The 15,772-nt window shown below is 39.1% G+C and overlaps 1 protein-coding gene across 3 annotated transcripts in view; it reads left to right on the top strand.

Annotated features, from left to right (window-relative positions):
• The window catches only part of FBXW7 (F-box and WD repeat domain containing 7), a 249,601-nt gene that overhangs the window by 51,506 nt on the left and 182,323 nt on the right, over positions 1–15,772 (top strand). The gene's annotated exons all lie outside the window — the stretch shown is intronic.

The following is a 15,772-nucleotide window of genomic DNA, read 5'->3' as shown; positions in this document are numbered from 1 at the left end:
AATTTTCACGTGAGCACCTTTGTGCTTTCCCCATGCTATCCTTTGCTCTTGGGAGGAACTACCCAGGAAGATTTGTAAAACTACCTCATTATCCTCCTCCAAATCCTTCGTTAAAACTCTCCTTTTCCATCACGCTTACATAAAACTTAACAACTGTTAGGCTGCTGGTATGCTGAAACAACAGCCTATCCTGCTGCCCAATGTGGTCACTGTTTCCTTGTATACTACCATCTGTCTGTCTGTGTGCACCTGTTTTATACTTACATTGTAAGCTCTTAAGGGCAGGAACCATCTTTTTGTTCTGTATTTTGTACAGTGCCCAACACAGTATATTCCTCCTTCATGACTAGGCCTCCTAGGAGCTATAGGAATACAAATAATAATCATTGATGTTGCTCTTTTTGATATACAAAAGCATTTCTAAGGAGTCATCAGCTTGCAGCTTCTGGAGGCAATGATATCCTATCTTTCTTGTGGTAGTTCTTATAGTTGTGATAAGCTGTGTTTGCCCGCACCCTAATGTTACAAGTTATTCTTCAGCCTCTCTGATATTCTTCATATAATAAAACTTTCTTAATGTATGATTTTACTATCTTCATGTTGAGCCTTGTCCTAAGAACCAGGAAGACGGTTTATTTAAATGCAAATTAGTTAAGGATTGTATAGTTAATGTAGGATTATTTACCGTTTTATGGGTTTTAAAAAATACTCTTCTTATTATACAGGCATAATATTAGACTGCCAGAAAGACTGTGAGAAGATTATCTAAAGAAATCTGGTGGGTAACTGTTAGCTTTCTTTGTCTTCTCCTTGTTCATAAAACAGTATGGGGGCTCCCAATACCTGTTTTTTTGGTTAAATGCAAAATATTTTGATGAAGGAGCTCATTTAAAATGTTTTCTACAATCTTACATTTTTGCTCTGTGTCTGTACGTACATGAAGAACTCACTAAGTAAGCAGACCATCATTTCACTGCACAAAGTCCTTGTTTTAGTAGTAGTAGTTACTCTTGTCATGGTATGTGCTCTAGGATTTATGCTGATATAGCAGTTAGTTGCAAAGACTTGCATAGAATGTAGTTCCATCTCAGAGGCAAGAACTAATGTGATGGGGATTTTATTAGTAGCTATCTGGTTGAATATTAGTACTCTGAAGCTAGTAAATAGATTAGTTTGTGCACAGCTGGGTGTCCCACAACTCTTGAACATAGAAGTTGACCTTGTCACTCCCTATTTGAGAATAACTCCTTTTGGTTTTGAGTGATTTATGTAAGAAGTGCAGAAGACAAATACGTATTTTTCATGGGTGTCCATACATCACGTGTACTTGTGGTTTTTCTGTTAATTGTGGAAGTTTTGTTACAGTTTGGGAAAGGAATAATTTAGTTACCCTTCTGACCAAAATCTAGATGGCATTACATGTGCTGTGACATCATATGTGAGCCCTGTACAGCACCTAGGCAGACAGAATGTCACTAAGATCTACTCATTCAAAACCTCCTATGGTAAACTAGGGAGAAAAATCTTCCCTAAAATTATAATCTGTGAAGGATTCTCACTGAGTTTATGCTGCTTAGCGCAAGACAGGTGAAACGCCACAAGTACTGAAATTTTTGGTCTTTTCTAAAAGTGGTATTTGTGGGCTGGGTCATGAGTACCCCACATTTTGCCCCTTACTGGGGCTCATGAGACAACCAGAACTTTGTTGCCCTCCCTCTGATTAGTTCCTTGCTTATGGCCTGTGAACAAACTCTTGTAGGACCTGTGCCTCTTCAGCTGCTGCTCTTGCTCTTTGTTTTGCCCAGTTCTAGCCTGCTTTGGGTATCCTTTTTTTGGTATGTCCATTTCTGCCTCCAAGTCATGCCTGTTTGCCTCCATGTTTAATTATATTTTAATTTTCTGTCCCTGCAGCTATTTGGTATTTGAGTTGTGTACTACAGTATAAACACTCTGTTAGCAATAATGTATTTCACAAGATAATTAAGAGAATACAGAATGGTCTGAATTATTTCAGAAAGGTTGGTTTTTGTGATTATTTGCTGTACTTAAGCTTCTGTTAAGAGCCTTCCTTGTTCCTTAGGAGTTAATTTTGATTCCCCCACAAGGATGGCTACCTCCTGGGTGGAGTGCGAATTGGGTCTCCTGTGAAACTTTTGAGAATATTATGTGGTCTTCAGTAATTATTTCCATTCGTCGTTGATGGTCTGCGGATAAAAATTTCTATGTGCCATAATCCAAAGCAGCACAGCCTATTTCTCATCTTTTCTAGTCTCATCTTGTTGGTTTTGAAGGTAATGTGAGGCATAGCCCATACCCATATTGATGGAACTTGCTGAGCAGAAAGGAAAATGTATATCTTAACCTTATAAATTGGATTTGTGCAGAAGTCCTTTCCAATGCAAGATCTCGCCCATGTGTTGTTTATTTTTCAGAATTATGATTCTGCTTTTTCGCTAAGGAAGTTAATAATCTTGTGTCTGAAGGCAGATGCCAATGCAGGATTGCTCAGAGCACAAAATCCTTCTCCTTCTTCTTTTTTGAAATCCATAAAAGGAGCAGCAGCAGCCCAGGTTCTGGACTGGTAGAGCACTTAGGCAAAAAAAGAAAAATATATCTGAAAGACCAAAATGACATTTCTGTAGTTTAGTTACTACAGTCAAAATATTTACATATGAGACTGTATTACTTATGATGATATCTTTAATTGGCATTATTTTGATATATATATATAAGAGGGCGGTGAAATAATTTTTTTAAATGTATCTCCTGGAAACGTTTAGGGAGTTATTTCTTCTGAAACTGTGCTGTACTTACTTAAAACAACAAACAACCAAAAAAACCCAGTTCCACCACAACAAAAAGCTAATCTGCAATTGTCAGCCTTCTTCCTTTTAAGTAGTGTTGTGAAGACTGGTTGTATACAAAGACTTTTATTCCTGCCCTGCCCTTTTTCCCCATACAAGCCGGTGCTTTGGTCAATGGGTTGAACATGTGGGTGGATGACGTTAAACAATACTGACATAACATCTTTCATTCAGTCCCAAGGCACTTTACAATTATTTTGCCTTAAGTCCCTTTTAGGGTAGGTTGGTAAATAAAGACTTAAGGTTGGGGTGGGAAGATTAATGGCTAGGAACACAAATTATTGGCAGAGAAGAGGAAGCAATAGGCTGAAATATGGTTTTGAAGCAGTAGAAATGCCAGAGCTGACACTGGGGAAATTGCTGAAAGGAACTGAAGCTGTCTGAAAGACTTCTAGAATGACACTTTTTCTTTCTTTCTTTGGTGGGACCATTGGTCCAAATGTTGCTGGACAAATATTGTGAAGTTAGATGCTAACAAATAAGGAAAAAATGTTATTTTTATTTAAGATTTTCAGTATCAAAAGTTGTACCTTAAAATTACATTATTACAGCTGAATTTTGCATTTCAGTGTCATACTTTTCTGTTCTCTCTAGTTTAGAAATTAATATAGCCCAGTCACTTTAATTTTTTAGTCAATTTCATTTTCTGTTTTTGTGTGGTATTCAGACAATAGTGTGGTATTTAGTTTGGTAATAAACAGTTTTTACTGAGCTTATAAAGACTTGTATAGGTCATAGGTTTGGAAACCTGAAATCTTTGTGGGTCAGATTTGACCCACAATATGGACATGGATAACTACTCAGTACATTTTCTAAATTCCCAGTTTAATAATCCTTGGCACCTTGGAAATCGAATATTGCCTAATGACTTTGTTCTTTTACCTAAAAGGTACTCTGTTCTTTCTCTATCACCATGTCACTTACGGCTTTTGACTTTTTTTTCATCTGCTTATGTACCAATACTATTCATGCCATGATTGGTCTAGAACGTACGTAAGTCATGTTTGGAATACAGAAAATGCTCTAATTACATATTTTTAAAGATTCTTTGTAAATAACATATTGGGACTGTAAGTGTTCAAAAGTGAAGGGATATTGAGTATTTGCCTTACTTGTAACAAATATAAGGATATTACAAGGTGGCCTCCCTCCAATCCATCAGCGCTTTTCCTCTTGAACTACCCACGTTCCTGGTTTCCTAAGAATGGTCTTGGAGGAAGACCATCTTTGTTTCCTGTTTAAATTCTCTCTGTTGTAGCACTGTGCCAACTTTGCCATAGTTAAGAGTAAGACCAGCTTTCTGTGTAGAGCTTGACTTGTGTAAGTGCTCTAAAATCTGTACCTTTTCTCATATTGCCTTGAATTTTTGTGTTTCTCTTGGAGGTATTGGGTTTAGTCGGAGATCCATATTTAGTCAGAGAGCCATTCAAACCAGGAGTTCCCAAGGTACTGCTCCCTGGAAAAACTAGCTTCTTTTTTTTTAAGAGATGGCATGGTTTGCAATTTTTTGTGCACTGATAAAGATCAAAACAGAGCTGAGTTCATAGCATCAGAGTCTCAAATGCTTGAGAGTTACTCCAGTAAAGTGCATGCCACTACTGATCCAGTCTGCACCTCACAGAGCTGAAATGAATCTTATTGAACCTCTGAATACACATGCACCTCCTTCCTTTGATCACAAGCACACAGGGCTCAGGGAGAGAGGCTCACATACACCCCAAGAGTGCCACAGCCCCCCAGATCTCCTCATATCACAATCACAGCTCTTCAAAGCTGCTCCAACTAAGTCCTCCACCATTCAATACAGCTGCACTTAACACAGTGAATGCAGCCAGAGTCCATGCGGTCAATTTCCACTGGCTATTGCCAGCTGCAGGGGGTGCAGAAGTAAGATTGTACCATAAAGTGAATTTATGAAAATAAATAACATGAGGGCTACTTTACTAACGTTTTATATTTAAGTGATTAAAACTTTTAAAAACTTTTATAATTTTTTCTTCCTGAAGACTACACAGAAAGTAGTTTTAAGGCTTATCTACAGGGGAAGTTTCCAGAATAAGAGCATCTGCATGAGGAGATAATTCAGAATAGTTATTTGGCTTTAAAATAATGCCTACCTTACTGTGAATTAACTTCACAGTATAGACAAGACCTTACACAGGTAGCATTTGATACAGCAGGGAAAGAAGACAACTAAATAAAACTACAGTACGATGAGGAAGAGGGAATGAGGATGAACACATATGTAAATATCCCCATATCTACCTGTAACAGGGTCTTACCTGATCTGCAAAAAGAAAAGGAGGACTTGTGGCACCTTAGAGACTAACACATTTATTTGAGCACAAAAGCTTATGCTCAAATAAATGTGTTAGTCTCTAAGGTGCCACAAGTCCTCCTTTTCTTTCTGCAGATACAGACTAACATGGCTGCTACTCTGTTACCTGATCTGGTGTCAGATGCTGCCCTTGCCTCAGTTTCTTCACTCAGATAGACTCATTGTCTCATGTTTTGGTGGTTCTTTGGCTCCTGGCACTAAGATGCATTGATTTTTAGTGACTTTGTCCTCCAGCCAAATCTAAAACATCAGTCTCCCTGCTATCAGGGATAAACCAAGTCAAACAGAATAAACAGTTAGCAGCCTTGCACTGGGTTTTCCTCTGTTCTACCTAGGGTTAAGAAAACCCAATGAATTCAAATTACCCACCTCTTTTGGCTAAGAGTGATAGGCTTGTATTCTAAGTATTCATTCCTTTGAGTATAGTTCAGGCAGTGAAGATTCTCCCGGCCAACAGTGTGGCAGTGTATTACTTGAATTGGTAAGGAGAATTTTTTTTGTCCCTGTCTTCTCAAGTTTCATAAATCTTTGGGAATAGTGTATTCTGAACAAAGTAATGTGTTCAGCTCTGCATCTGATAGGAGTGAAGAGAACACCTTAGTAGACCTAAGTCAAACAGAGTCTGAACAGTGTGTCTGTGTCTCTCAAAGATTAAGTAGTAAGATGGTCTCAAATTTGGCCTCATCAGCGATTCAGCAGTTCTTGAGATGTGAGAGAGCAAGTTGGCATCCTCTTTTTATGGAAACAGTCTAATCCTTATGATTGCCAGGAAAATCTTGAAAACATAAACTGAATGTAGTAGATACAGTGACGTGTAGAGCCAGCCTAAATCAATAGGTGTGAATTCCCATTGAGATAAATCAATGAGAATGTACTTTTCTTTAGAAAATCTGCTAATTTAGATGTCCAGTGATTTAGAGCTCATCTAGATTAGGGAAATCTGCATCAGTACAACTAACTACATGGATGTACTTACATCAGTGCATCACCTTACTGTACACACTACACTGATGGAAAACAGAGATTAAACAGGTGTAATTACCCCAGTGTAAATAAATATGTTTAGATTCTGATGCTGTCATATTTCTGTTAGCTGGGACACTAAACATATATCTGTGCTTTAATTTGGCTTTGCTGATAGGAGTATCTCAACCCCAGTGATGTAAAGCAGACCACCCCTCCAATGTGGTGGAGCCCAACAGAGTGCATGTGATCATATTTTGAATATCTGTGTAATTTGCTATGGGTGGCATCTCATTTTTTCTTAAGGCAGTGGAGCTTGAGCGAGCCCCGCTACTTTTTTCTATTTTATTTGTTGGTGAAGAGTTCAGTTTTTGTCTCATATGACCCTCCAGATATTGGCTTATTTATCTGAAGTGTAAACACAGTGTCTGAAGGTGAGTGCCATGTCAAACATGGACCTGAGGATATATCTGCACTGTATAAAAAAAAAAAAAAAAAAAAAAAAAGAGCTGCAGCAGCGAGTCTCAGAGCCTGGCCAATAGGTTTGGGTTCATGGGAATCAGACTGTGGGGCTAAAAATAGCAGTGTAAATGTTTTGGGGCTGGGTTGGAGCCTGGGCTCTGAAACCCTACAAAGGAAGAGGGTCTCGGAGTTTGGGCTCCAGCCCAAATGTCTCGACTGCTATTTTTAGCCCTATGAGCCCGAGTCAGTTGGCAGCGAGTCTCAAACTCCGTCGTAAGTGGGTTTTTTTTTTAATTGCAGTGTAGACATACTCTGTGGTTCGTGTCAGGCATATTTATTTTGTATTTAGGGAGAAGGCTCTCACTCCCTCTTCTCCACCTTTTTCCCTAGTTCCTGCTAACTTTGGGTAACAGAAGGATGTTTGGAAAGAATGAACTCAAGAGGTCTAGATCACTTAAGCATGTGATTGACAGACATAGACTCAAAGGAAAAAAACAGAAGGTATGTCATTGGAAAGGGCTAACAGATTTGAAACCACATCTGTTGTCTTACATTAGGGATCAGAAGCATTACCAAGACTTGAAGTCACTTTTTCTAAGATCATAGTACACTACAAAGTTCGGTCGCCATAAGTTATGTCACTGTATGTCCGCTGACTCTAGTAGGTCATGTGGGCGCACTTGGTTGCTTGCATCAGCTCTGTGCATCTTCACAATGAGTGGTTGCATCAATGTAAAATGCACTTCACCGTAGGTAGGTATCTCAGTTACCCATGCCAATGTCCAGCTCAATGTCTTGTGGGACATTTCTGCAGTGTTTTGTGGGTTGCCACTTGTCTGCCCCAGGGTTTATGGGAGGTAGGTGTCCAGTTCCCTCCATGTCTCTTTCTCCATTCCATAGTGCCTATTCCATCCCATAACTGTGATCCTGTTTTTGAAATCTTTTATTGTTTTGTATGACTCTTAGTCTTTGCCATCTCTCTGGCACAGGGTGGATTGATTTAAATTAAGGCAATGATTTCAACCACCAAGTGGTAAGCCTCAATTTAAATAATCGATTTTAATCAGTTTTTCCATTTGTACTTGAGTTATTCTTCTAAAGAAGATGATGCATTCTAATTGATTGAGAACCATTAAAATGTGTTGATTTATAACTAAATAGAGCCTTTACACTGGATTTGTTACCTCCTTTTGCTACCTAGTAGGGTACACTATAACTATATACCTTTATTTAAGCAATTATATAGATTAATATTTTCAGATTCTTATTAATTGCACCTTTTTAGTATGTTAGGAAAGGGTGAATGATGTATTGCTTATTAACTAGATAATTAACTTGTAGCTCATGATTTGTATCGATGCATTAGGATGGTAACTGGAATTTAATTAAACGTACAAGCCATCATATAACATTTCTTGTTATTAAACAAAACAACCTTAAATGTTTTGGATAGATAAACTTCATTGTTTTCCCATCAGCTGGAGTGTAAGTTTACATGGTGGGTTGTGTCATAAAGATTCATTATTTGAGAACTGAACCAATCGGAGTTCATGTATGGAGAAGCTACATGGAGAATGAGACCATGCAGCTCGGCTCGGTGGATGATCATGATGAGATACATGATGATGTCTCCTGGAGTCAGAGGCCAGGTCCCAATGACTGTGATGACTTTGCCAGTCTGCACCCAGTAGCCCAGCCCCGGGTACTTCACAGGATCAAGCTCTTAATACATAACCTATTGTGCCATGTGTAAAGCTTGATGTCAAAAGTTAGTTGTTTCTCCCCCGATTCTTTCTTTATATAGAAAAGCAAACTTTAACTCAGAGTTTTTGATAGAGGCTCATGGATTCATATTAATTCTTTCTTAAATGTTTTAAGAAATTCTCATAAGTTTAGGCCTTAACACATTTTGTATTAAATTCAGATTTAATTTTAGACAAGTTTACTTTTAAAAAGAAAAACTTCTTATAATTTAAAAACCAAAATCAAACAGTTTAAATTAATATTTTTTAAAGTTTAAAAAAAAATCAATTTGTATCCTCCCTGCTCTGGCAGAAACATGGACCCTAAACAACTCAGTGCAACTCTCTTGAGCGTTGTAGTACAGAACACACAATTCTCATGTATTTGCAGAACTTGAAGGAGTACTACCACAGTCAGAATTGCAATGAGGAAGATATGGGAATGTTCAAGCACAGTAACTGCATGCTGATGGACACAGCAATTGAAAATGCCAGGTTGCTGCTGTTATTCATGGAGCAGCTCCACACAGAGGATCACCGCTTCTGGGGCTGAGAAATGAGCAGTGCCTGGTGGGCTTGTGTCATAATGCAGGTTTGGGATGACAAGAAATGGCATTAGAACTTTTGTATGCAAAAGACCACATTCCTGGGGCTGTGTGCTGAGTTGGGCACAGCCATCCAGAGCAGGGACACCAAAATGAGAGTTGCATTGACAGTAGAGAAGCAGGTAGCAGTCTTGCTTTGGAAACTTGCAACACTGAATTGCTATCCTTCAGAAGGCAATAATTTTTGAGTTGGAAAATCAACAGTGGGGGGGACCATTGTCTTGAAAGGGTGTAAGGGTTATTAATCATCTCGTGCTATGTAGAATTGTGATTCTTGGTAATCTGCAGAATATTGGATATATTCGCAACAATGGGGTTCCTGAAATGCATTGGAGCAACAGATGGCAGACATATTCCTATTCCGTCCTCTGTCCACTTGTCACCGAGTACATCAGCAGAAAGGGATTCTTTTCCATGGTTATGCATGACCTGGTGGATCACTGGGGACACTTCACTGACGACAGTGTGGGCTGGTTGGGGAAGTGCATGATGCCTCATCTTTAAGAACATTGGACTTCTAAAAAAGCAGTAAGCAGGGGCATTCTTCCCCAAGTGGCACATAAACCTTGGGGGTGTTGAAATACCAATAGTGAGTCTGAGGGACCCAGCTTAGCCATTGTTCCCCTGGCTCATGAAACTATATACTGACCACCTGGACAGCACCAAGGAAAGAGTCAGCTACTCTCGGCTGATGCAGACTGATAGTTGAATGTGCATTTAGTAGATTGAAGGGTTGCTGCCTAGGCAGACATCCCCATCGTTATTGCTGTAGGTTGTGTTCTGCACAGTATCTGTGAGGCAAAGGGGAGAAAAGCTATTGCCAGGATGGAGGAGTGGAGGTGGACTGGCTCTCAGCTGAATTTGAACTGCCAGACACATGGGCTTTTGGAATAACTCACTTCAGACTTATATGGCTGAGGGAGACCTTTAAAAAAACATTGTCACTGTCAGGTACATTATTGTTGTCTGATGTTCAAGGGTGGGTTACTGCCTCACGCTTTTGAAATCTAATGCTTGGTGTAATCTGTTTAATGGGGATGGGCGGGTTATTATATGCTGCTATGAATTCCATAATGCTTGAAGTACTTCCTTTAATATGGGGAGAAGGGGCGGCATTGCCCCTCCCAACATCTGTAATGCTTTGTCTAAAGATTTGAGTGTGTGTTCTTTATGGGCTACTGCTATAAGTTCTGTAATGTTTGCTGTACAGTAATAGAGATGCAGCATTTCCAAAAAATAGAACTTTATGTGCAAAGAAACAGTCAACAACAAGAGAGGGCCAAAAAGTTAAAACAGTCTAGCAACAGTGTAAACCATAGTTGAAAGCCCAAATCCAAAATGGGATGAAAGAAGTTGTCTGATCCTGTGATTTCCCCTTGTTTACTACCAGCATAGAGTGGTAGGGGTAGGAGTGCACACCATGATGCCAACTGTTGTGTTGAGGGGTCCGTTGACCATGGAGTTTTCCAAGGATTGTCATGGCTGTGGAGTCAGTGCTCTTTGGGCATGTAGGTCAACAGTATCCTGCAACGTTTATGTTGGCAGCCAGAGCAGACCCACAATGTCATAGACTCATAGACTTTAAGGTCAGAAGGGACCATCATGATCATCTAGACTGACCACCTGCACATTGCAGGCCACAGAATCTCACCCGCTCACTCCTGTAATAGACCCCTACCCTCTGGCTGAGTTACTAAGTCCTCACATCATGACTGAAAGACTTCAAGTTACAGAGAGCCCACTATTTACACTAGTTTAAACCTACAAGTGATCCATGCCCCATGCTGCAGAGGAAGGCAAAACACTCCTACGGTCTCTGCCAGTTTGACCCGGGGGAAAATTCCTTCCTGATCCCAAATATGGTGATCAGTCAGACCCTGACTATGTGGGCAAGACCCACCAGCCAAACGCCTGGGAAAGAATTTTCTGTAGTAATACAGAGTCCTCCCCATCTAGTGTCCCCCAGCCAGCATTTCTTGTTACATCTCTTGGTCCTTCTTCCTCAGCTGCAACAACTGATCCCTCCATTCTGGGTCTTGCTCCATGGTCACAGTCCTTCAAACTCTGTTTTCACAGTCCAGCGCTGTAGAGGATTGGAGGAGGTTGCTGAACATATCTTCCAGAGTCCTTTTCTTTCTTCTCCTGATCAAGGTCATATGTTCAGCAGGTGTGGATTGAGGATCCCTCACTGGCACTGCACCAGAGGCTACTGTTAATTACAGCACTAGATGTACAGTCATAACAGAAAGGGAGAAGTAAGTCTCAAAATTCCCTTGTATCATTTATATTAAAACCTTCTAAAAGAAGTGCTAATTATCACTTTTGCTTTGGACCCTCTTGGTACAACATGGCTTTACAGCTCAAACCATGCTTAATACTTAGTCCTGCCATGAGTTCAGGGAACTGGACTAGATGATTTCTCGAGGTTCCTTCCAGTCCTATGATTCTGTGGTGAATATGGTCAAGCCTACTGGGAAGGAGGACAGGGGAGTGATTTGTTCCATGAAAGTCCAATGAATATTTTCACCCGTGGTGGTGATGTTGGCTGATATCTCACTCCTGAGGGTGACTGGGACAGAACATTCAGCTGCTATTGGCATCCCGAAGCAGCCCGGACTCCTGTGCTGCTAGCTTGCTTACTGCAATGGTCCCAGCTGAGCTCATCCCAAGTTTCCTGTCACGTGGGGAGAAACTAGGCTACCATCCTTAGAAACGTTTGGGAGAGGGTCGCAGAGTATCTCCAGAAACTTTCATGGATGTCTCTGAAGATGACAAAAGGGTCATCCCTATTTAGATTTAAAAAAAAAAAAAGGTACTCCATATCCTTCCTGTTCCCCACTGCCTCACCCAGCAAGCCAAACAATTGAAAAGCGGATACAGACTTTACTTCTGTTTCTTTTACCTTCACCCAAGCACAGGATACTTCTCTGAGGTGGACTGTGTGATCAGACTACGATACCGTTTTTTTAAAATGTATTCCCTAACTCTATATTTTCTAATGCAATACCAGTAATCAATGAAAAGTCAATGCCTTGTTCTCCCCACAGGCCAAGGGGATCCAACACTTCTTGCCTGCTGCAGGCAGGAACATGTCTATTAGCTCTCTGTGTGTATGGACCCAGCATGGTCAGGTTGGTTGGTTGGTTGGATGCACACAATAAAGGTGAGCTGCTAGCTGTACGCGCCAAGCTGGACAATCAGGAAAAGGTATTTGGAAAACATTCAAAGAGTTTTAAGGGCGGGGAGGGGGCTTCCAGTGTCTGTGTTCCATAGGCACTGGGGCTCAAAATTGTGACAAGTGTCTACTGTCGCCAGATAAGAGAATTTGTGGGACAGCTGCTGGAGGATTGTTAGAGTCTACACAGATCATGCAGTGTCTACACTTCCACTGTGTCGACCTTGGTAGGCTGAGAGTGATTCTGTGATGCTCGGGGAGGTAGAGGTGTTGCGTCGCTGTAACAGGGTGCTTATGTCAGTGGAGGACAAATTTTGGTAGAGACACATACCTCAGTGCAAGTCAACTTACGTTGACAAAACTTTGTAATGTAGTCCAGGCATAACTATTTGGATGGTGGGCTGTTAATAGGGATGGGAGGGGCATTTGACTTAAAATAAATAACTGTAAATAAATAAAAAAGTCACATCTGATCTTCTAGAAACTTGAGAAACATCCAGAAAATGGCTTCACTCCCGCAAGTGGAAACCTTTTCAGATTTATATAGAGGCTAAAATGGTGATTTGTAACTTCTCTTTTAGTAATTATTTTTTTTCTTCTCTCCCAATAAACTGTTGTCTTCTGTCTATAGCTAAAGTGTATGTAGCAGCCAGCTACCTACCATGTTCTTGTACTGCAGGACTCTGTCTTTTCTCACCCATAAGGAAAGCAGTTTTTAACGATCTGACGAATGTGTAGCCTAGATTCAATTCATAATTACACTTTCATAATAAGACATAAGTTCTTGTAATTAGTTCTTGTGAAACTTGGAGGTTCCTTTAAAACCTCTTGGTATCTGTTTACTTTTGCATCTGAGATAGAATGTTTCTTTGTCGCTATAACAGAGTTTCTAAGCTTTCAGGCGTTTATGGTATGGAAGACCTACATACAGCTTTTCATAAAGACAAAGTAGTTTTGAGACTTCATAAAAGTTTTTGAGTCGGGGGGCTCAGTTTGTCACTTAATTTATTTATTTTCCCTAAGCTTGTAGTAGTTCCTGTCTTGCACATATAAATGTGTGATTCTGCTTGTATTTAGGATTGGTTAAAAATGTTGTGGACGCAGTTAGGAAGGCTCATTGAAAATCTGGCTTTTGTTTGATAGTTGGAGCAACTGTCTATTTGGCAGGCAAGTTGTGTCCAAGCAGACCAATTGATTTGCAGAGGAATGGCTGGTCAAGATGCAGATATTCTGTACAATTTGTGGGTGGGCATATTACAGATGTTGAATTTGTTTCTTACCAGGGAGGCCAATGTGAGTATTTCTGGAAGCTGAACTAGACAGGTCACTTGACAATCCATGGTTCTCTCGGATCTTATGCCCCCTTCTAAAAAGAGTCTCCTTAAGACTTGGTTGTCATCAGCAGGAGCTTCTTTTTTTCTGTCCTGTGAACTTTCATTAGGCTAGTTCTCTTCTGTTTCTATCTAGAAGATAGCAAAACATTTGTATTAAGTTTAGCCTGTTAACTTTTTGTCAGCATTGATAGTTTACCACATAAAATAAGTTATAATACATTCTAGCTCTGAATTTTTATATATTTTGTGAATTCCCTCTTTACTCTCTGTTAAGAAATATTAGCAACATATTAAATGTTTGAGAGGACATGAATGTCTAACTAGAAAAAATTAAAATTTTTTGTACCTTTCCTAAGAGTTTACTTTATCAGGAATCCAATAAAAGCAACCCAAGTATCTAAGCTTGCCTTTGAGTTTGGGATCAGTCTTCTTGGAGTACTGCCACTGCCTGAATTGAATGGTCAGAAACCTCTGTTTCTGGTGCGTACATATACCATAGTTGCTTGGTCCCAAACCTTTGTCAACATTGTGATTTGTGGAGAATTTATTTTTCAGGTAGTTGACCCCCAACCCCTCAGGTGTATTCAACAGGTTCTGTCCAATGTCTTCATCCCCTTCATGACTTATTTATTATTTCTAGGCTCATCCTTGTGAACTATATTTGATATCAGAGGGTGTGCAAGTATCGTACATAAGTAGTTTTTTAACCAATTCTTTTAAACTATTCATAGTGTACAGTCCTCTCCTCATTCTATGTCTGAATTTCTAAAGATTTTTCATCAGGACTCCTGAGGTAAAAAATTTATTTTGTGTGTGTGCGCACATGTAGCTGTTTTTCCTCTTTATATTTTACATATGCAAGAGTCACTTCTAGCTTAGCATGAAATCACCTCTGTTTCACTTAAGAGATGTAGTAGAATTCTATAGTTGGTTGTATAAATTGCTAGAGAATAATATATTTGCAATAAAACATTTTTACTATAGAACAAGATGAATGCTTTTTTGAAATTTGCTAATTAAAACTATTTTTTAAACTTGATTTTTTTTAAGCGGATTTAATAGAAATATTTAAGGCTTGTTAAACTTTTGAAGTGGTATATCAATAGTTCTGAGAGTATTGCTTGCCTTACTATAGATTCTATCAAAGAATAACTTGAGGGATAACATAATAAATTAGAGTTTGAAACAGGAAAGTGAAGGTCAGGTTGATCTTATGCTCAATTCATAGCAACCAATTTTAACTTTAATGGTAACTTGTCTTTGTTGGAGTTAAAGTACGTGCAAAATCACCAGTGTTAGGGACTGCAGTGTTTACTAGTTTTCTAAATGCAGGAGAAACTAATGTAGCTGTGACACTTTTCAGATTAAACAAAATCGGATTTCACCTTTTAAACTATTTTATAGAACAGTTCAGTGCAAAATAATATAAGGTTGTCACTCTCTGCTAAATTATATCATTAGCATCAGGATTAACTTTTATTGGAATTGTTTTGTCCTTCCCATCAGTAGCCTCGAAAACAAAATTCTGTAGTGATATTAGTATCTTTCTAAACCATCTTCCTTTTGTCTTTTCTGGATAGTTGTTCTATATATATCTGGTTTGTCTGTCACTGGCCCCATCTGTATGCATTCTGAGAATCAATAGTACATTAAGGAAACTGACATGAGGAGGGAAAAATCATAAATAATGAATAACAGCCTTTACTGCTGGTGTTTCATTTCTGTTAAGAGGAATTCAAATTCCAATGAAGTACTAGTGTATTTCATAACCATGTTAAACTAAAAATCTTTACCCAGTGCATTAGTATTTTATTAGTCTATTTTTGTTTAGAAATAACATTTTGTAATGCTTAATTATGTGCTGCCAAAGAAAAAATAAGATTTCCATTTATTAGAGGTATTGTGCACAGAGTTAGAATATTTTATTAGAACTTATCTGCAGTCTACTGAGATGCAAGGGTTTGAAACAAGGATTTTGTTTTTGACAAGATCTCTTAGCTTTATAAGCAATAGCATCTTGAGAGAAGAGATTTTGTGGTATGAAAGACATGAAGTATTAATGGTCAAAGCTTGATCCTTGCACTTCAGTTCTGTGTATTAATATTTTTTCATTAGCTCTCTGCACTTCCACATCCTGCATATTGCTGGTAAGCATGCATCAGCAATAAGACTTTCTTCACCAATGTGTCTGACATATCTCTGAAATGTGACTGGTCAAAGCAGCAGCTGATTTTTAGATGTCGGTTCCTTTCAAACCATCTGAGTAATTTCACCTGATTTTACTTTAAA

This window comes from Caretta caretta, chromosome 4 (genome assembly GCF_965140235.1).
Source record: "Caretta caretta isolate rCarCar2 chromosome 4, rCarCar1.hap1, whole genome shotgun sequence".
NCBI classification, from domain to species: Eukaryota; Metazoa; Chordata; order Testudines; family Cheloniidae; genus Caretta; species Caretta caretta.
The sequence above is the reverse complement of the archived record's forward strand: the minus strand, read 5'-3'. Positions and strand labels throughout refer to the sequence as shown.